This window comes from Euphorbia lathyris, chromosome 3 (assembly GCF_963576675.1).
Source record: "Euphorbia lathyris chromosome 3, ddEupLath1.1, whole genome shotgun sequence".
NCBI classification, from domain to species: domain Eukaryota; kingdom Viridiplantae; phylum Streptophyta; class Magnoliopsida; order Malpighiales; family Euphorbiaceae; genus Euphorbia; species Euphorbia lathyris.
The window spans coordinates 5,451,283-5,457,775 of record NC_088912.1 but is presented as its reverse complement, the minus strand read 5'-3'; positions in this window follow the sequence as shown (position 1 = coordinate 5,457,775).

Genomic DNA, 6,493 nt, shown 5'->3' with positions numbered 1-6,493 from the left:
AGAATGAGAATAGCTGGTTAATACTCATTGAATTTAAATTTGAAGTTATGGTGTTTGTGTTATTTAAATTTAAATTCATAATTTATCTATAATTAATATTTATTATAATTAAAATAAATAAATAAATAAATAAACTCGTTTTCACTAAAGAAAAACGGGTAGTCTACCCGTTTTTCCCTAGGTAAAAACGGGTAGCCTATCCGTTTTTACCTAGGCAAAACAGGTAGTTCATACTAGGATGGACCGGACCGTATGGGCTATCCGTTTAGAGCAAATTCAACAGAAAAAAAAATTCGTTTCAAGTTAAATTCTTTAAATTTCAGATTATTGGTAAATACGAAACTTAGATGTTCAAGTATTTTTCCTTTTTTTGGAAGCATGATTTTTCTTCGTTTTGTTCTTGGAGGTTGAGAGAATTTCACTTTTTTGAATGAAAAGGGAAAAAACGTCAAACAGGAGGCGAGTAAAATAAGGGCGACATATAGCAATCCACAAAAAAAACCAGCACAATAAAAACTAAGACGGTCTCAATACTAACCAGAAAACGCATTTCTCCTGGGAGAAACTAGTCCCTGAATGTCTTGAATCAGTATTTCTTCACTTCCAGGGAGTTTATCTGTATGAATGCAGATTCCTATTGGGAATTCTTATCAGCAGCTCTGTTCCTTTCTCTGTGGATATGAGTCACATGTGTTATTTCAAAGTTCTATAGCAGCAATTAAATATTCCTAATCAGTAGGCACCACGGGTGGTGCAACGGGCATTTTTGCTGAATTAAATTGACAACTTCAAAAGAGTCGGATTCCACCAAGACACGAGGCAGTTGTTTATCCAAGGCAACTCGAAGATCCAAGCCAATGCCCCATAATTCAACTTCAAGTGCACTATCCCTTCCCACATTATGCGTAAAGCCTATCACCCAGTCCTAGTTACTGTCTCTAATCAGACCTCGTGATGCGATGTGGCCTGCAAGACCTACCATCCAGCCGTCTGTGTTTCAGATTTATTAGGAACTACTGCACTAGCAAAAAAAAATAAAAAAATAACAGTACACAAATCTGCAACTGTATAACAGAAAAAAAAATAAGAGATTCACTTTGAATTAGTCATCAACATTTCTCATTAATTCAAATTTGGAGATTCCAAGTAAAGCTCAATACTAGTAAACACTATGACATTTTCTTTTTACATGACAAATTAGAAGCAAGTGGTGAGTTTGATAATATGTTGTTTGCCCGTGGGGTTTGTTTTCCTTCGCATCTGTTATATGTTGATGATATATTGCTTTTTGGCAAAGTTACCGTCCGGAATATGCGCACTATTAAATTTTTTTTTGATTTTTACAGTCTTCTTTCAGGGCAGATTGTTAATTGGGGAAAGTCGGCTGTGTATTTTGGGAAACATACTTCAACCCAACGTGCTGCTTTTTTTAGCGAATTTAATTGGCATTCAGCTGCAGGGTTGCCTTTTTCTTATCTTGGCGTCCCACTTTTTATCGGAGCTCCTAGGTGTTGCCATTTACAGCCCCTTGTGGATAGGTTCCTGGCTAATTTTAGTAAATGGAAAGGAACTTCTCTTTCATTTGCGGGTCGGTTAACTTTGATCAAGTCAGTGTTGACAGGGGCTTTTGTTCATTCCTTCATTATTTACAAGTGGCCAATGACGCTTTTGAAAAGGATGAATAATTGTATTAGGAATTTTCTGTGGACTGGCTGTATTGACACAAGAAAACTTGTTACCGTTCCGTGGAAAGTCTGTTGTAGTCCAATTGAAAATGACGGTCTAGGCATAAAAGATTTGCTTGGTGGATAGGCAATAATTCAAAGCCGAATTTATTTAATAGCGTTGAGGAATTTCTTGATGGAGATTCATGGATAAATCTGCAACAGCTTCCACAGGTTTTGCAACAACATATTATAGAGATTAGGCGTGGCGGTGATGATGAGGATTTCTGCGTCTGGACATATTCTTCTTCAGGTATTTTTACTATCAAGGATTTCTATTTTTCATTAGGTAATAATGCAGCAAAGGTTCAATGGTGCAAGTTTATCTGGTCTGAAGTCATTCCTTCGTTCGATCGTTTGCTGGAGGGGTTTATTGGGTTACATGCCCACACATTACCAATTGCAGAAGCGTGGCATACCTACTATTTCCCGTTGTATTTTATGCAAAGCGGCCTTAGAATCAATTGAACATATTCTAGTTCATTGTTATTTTTCTCAGATTGCTTGGAGAGCGTAGGGCTCTCTTTCTGGTAAACATATCATATTGACGGATTCTCTAGTTATTCTTATTTTGAATTGTTTAAATCATAACTTTAGTTCTCAAGTGGGTTTGTTATGGTCAGTTGGAGTTGTTAGTTTGATTTCGATTTTGTGGTACACTAGAAATAATGAGATATTTGAGAATGAAACACCATCAATTCATCTTGTACTTCGTAGGCTTTGGATTATGATTCGTGAAGGCGGTATTAGTAATAAAGGTCATATGAAAAAAAATGTTGATGAGCTTCGTGTTCTTAGGCAGTTACACATTCCTCTTAGACCCCCTCGAGCTCCTAATATAGTTAGTGTTACTTGGATTCGTACTCCACCGGGATGGCTCAAAGTTAACACAGATGGTTCTTCAAACATTAATACAGGAATGGGGGGCGCAGGGGGGTGTTTCACACTACTCGAGGATTTTCTCGGGGTTGTTTTGCGTTTCGAGTGGATACCCCTTCTGCGTATATTTCCGAATTGAATGCTGTAATTTTTGCTATTCAGATTGCTTGGGAAAAAGGATGGCATAAATTATGGGTGGAATGCGATTCTGTTTATGTGGTAAATTTGCTTAGGAAGCGATCTCTAGTTGTTCCATGGACGTTGAGACAAGATTGGTTTGCTTGTCTTTGGCATTGTTCTTCTATGGATCTAAATGTTACTCATATTTTTCGCGAAGGAAATAAAATGGCTGATGTATTGGCTAAATTTGGTGGAATTCTACACCAGCTTTTTGCAATAGATTTATTTCTGATGATATGTATTGTTTACAACAATTTCGTTTCTCTTAATTTTTCTCCTATATTTTTTCCTTATTTTAATAAAATTCAGCTCTCGGTTTTTTATTAGTTTATGAAGATGCCAGCCTAGTTGGAATCTTTGCATTCCGATGTTAGCCTGTAACCCAACATTTACTTAAAAAAATAAATGACAAACATTTGTTTTCGTGTAGTTTGATTGTTTTTTGTGACAATATATTAAAAGTATATCATCTGAAAACGTAAATGTAAAACATCCCAATATACATGTCACATTTCGATGATGCTTCATTTTGATGCATCATAATTCATAACTTTCTCCTTTAAGAATGAGAAGAGCTGGTTAATACTCATTGAATTTAAATTTGAAGTCATGGTGTTTATGTTTTTTTTTTTGACATTCTTGGATACCACAATGCAGGAAAAAACATAGAACATTGGCAGACACTTCCCTATTTACACTACAAGAAAAACACCGATCTGCTATAGAAATCTACTACAAAAAGTAAATTTGTAGGAAATACATGAAAGAGCTACGCTTTCTCCTACGTAGTCTCCTACAAAACGTAAAATGTTGTAGGAGATTTTTGGAGGAAAAATTCTCTCCATAACTCACCTACAATCTCCTAGAAATTAGTTTTTTCTCCTTCATATTTATTTGTAGGAGTTAAATAATAATAATAATAATAATAATAATATATTTTGTATGTTTATTTTTCCTCCCTTAATTTGAAATAAAAATTAGTGGTGATAAAATTACACATAACTCGATAATGTGATATGAAATTGACATACAATAAAAATCATTTAAAAAAAAATTTAATTTCATTAAATATATTTTTTATTAAACATTTTATGTATAATTTATAATTACGTGATGGTTGCAATGTCCATTTACCTTTTTTTTAATTACTTATATTATTATTTTAAATTTATTATTATTATTTTTTTGATCTTACTATTATTATTATTGATTATTGATGTTGCTTTTGTTGTTTTTTATTATTAAACTTAATATTAATTTGCATAAATAAACAGCTCAAATAAAATTAGATTTTATTTCAAATTTAATCAAATAGAAAAAATAATTGTTCTTATTCTAACTCAATACTGGTATCAATAAAATGAAAAAAAAAATGATTGATACATTCTGATATTAATTATATACGAGTTTCCACGTCAAGTATACAGAAGACACCAAATAAGGATTATTTGTCGTTTTTAGATATTTTCATCATTTTAATTATTTGGTGTCGGTCAAATTATTTCCCACCTGTCTTATATGAATAATTGAAAGAGAAAATATCTACTTTAACATATCATGTTTGGATTTTTACTCAAAAAAATTCTTATTGTGAGGATAAATCCATAGTCGATGTTTGGTTAAAATATTTTCCCAATATAATGGAAATGGAAATGGCCTCTGGGAAATCCAAATGCCCATTATACAAATCCATCACTCTTTATTTCGAACAATTTTAAGATATCATTTAGTTCATGTCATGAAATAGTATAAGTATTTCATATAAATAGAATAAAATACATCACTTATTCTATAATAATATCTATTACGTTTTGTTTGTGTAATATGAAATAAAATTGAATAACTAGTTTTGTAGTTCTAAAGGCAACTTTAGAATTAAATGTGATTTCTTATTTAGAATTAAACGTAATTTCCTTTTTATTTTACAATTTTAATTATTACCATAAATTATTTAAATATTATATATATTATATAAGATAAAAGTTTTGTATTATAATTTTCATGTTTTTACCGATTTTTTACGTTCTCTTTTTCAAATTTTGTACTTTTACTGTTTCTACCATTTTTCACGTGTTTACTATTTTCACATTTTTTTTACGTTTTTTATATTTTTACCGCTTTCACATTTACACCATTTTTGTTCTTTTCACGTTTTTGTATATTTATCATTTTTCACCCTTTTTTCTATTTTTCACAGTTTTAAGATTTTTCAATTTGTTTTTTGTTGTTCGTATTTTTACCGTTTTCATGTGGCATGTGAAACAAATGATCAATAGATATAAGATGAGTAATTTTATAATAAAAGAGAATAGTAATTGTGGAATAACTCTTTATAGCCTAAATCAAGGAATCCTTATTCTCCAATTATGAAATATAAATTTCATGGATCTTCAGTGATTAGTCACAATCACATTATTCAATGGGTCGCAGACATTATATAATATTTTGTTTTCTTTACTTCTAATCAAATAACCTATTTTGTAATAATAATAAAATTCATAGTGAATTACTATTAATTGAATAAAAAATATCTATTAATATTTATTATTAATGAAATAAATGTTTATAATTTGAATAATTTGCAACATCAGAATAATATTGAGAATTTACAATGTAAGGGTAATATTGACTGTATTTAGCACCATGATCTATTTGAAAATAAATATTAAGAGTAGAAAAAGAATAAGAAATAGTGTGATTTATTGTTGGTTAAATGAGATATTTTTATAAGATTTAAAAGAAATGTTTACATTGAGTCAAAATGATGTTATTATTGTTGTATAAATATTTTTATATTTTATGAGATTTCTAATATATTTTTTTATTGAAGGCTGGTTAACGAGAAAGAGCAAAAAACAGACATCTCAGTTATGCTGGTACCCCTGAAAATCACACCAACCCCGAACCAATATTATTAAAGAAAAAGAGAAAAGTTACAAATAACCAAAAAACAAACGTTCAAAACAAAACCAAATCAAGAGAAACGATAAGAACCATGCATCTCCAGATCATGCAAACAAACCGAACAACAAAAATCTGGCATAACATCCCACCAATGTAAACTATCCACCATACGACCAAAAGAGGCCAGAGAATCAGTAACCGAATTTCTTTCACGATAAATGTGAGAAATGACTAATTGCATTGAATCAATTTTTGATAAACACTCCATCCAACTCCGACGAACCACCCAAGAAACAATCAACGACCTACTACGCAACAACTGAACCACATAAGTCGAATCATGCTCTAACCAAAGGTGACGCCAACCCTTGTCAAAAGCCGTATGAATTGCAAATATGGCAGCCTTCAACTCGGCTAAAAAAGCAAAAGAAACATCAATGGGGAAAGCAAAAGCACCAAGGAATGAACCATTTGAGGATCGGTAAATACCACCACAACCCGCAGTACTCGGACTACCCAAAACAGAAGCATCTGTATTAACCTTAGTCCAACCAACCGGAGGACGATGCCAAACCACATGAATAATACGAGGCCCCTTAGGAAATCTTCTATCAATTCTCAATTCTCAAATATGCCAGCCTTCAACTAGGCTAAAAAAGCAAAAGAAACATCATAGGGGAAAGCAAAAGCACCAAAGAACGAACCATTTGAGGATCGGTAAATACCACCACAACCCATAGCACCCGGACTACCCAAAACAGAAGCATCTGTATTAGTCCAACCAACCGGAGGACGCTGCCAAACCA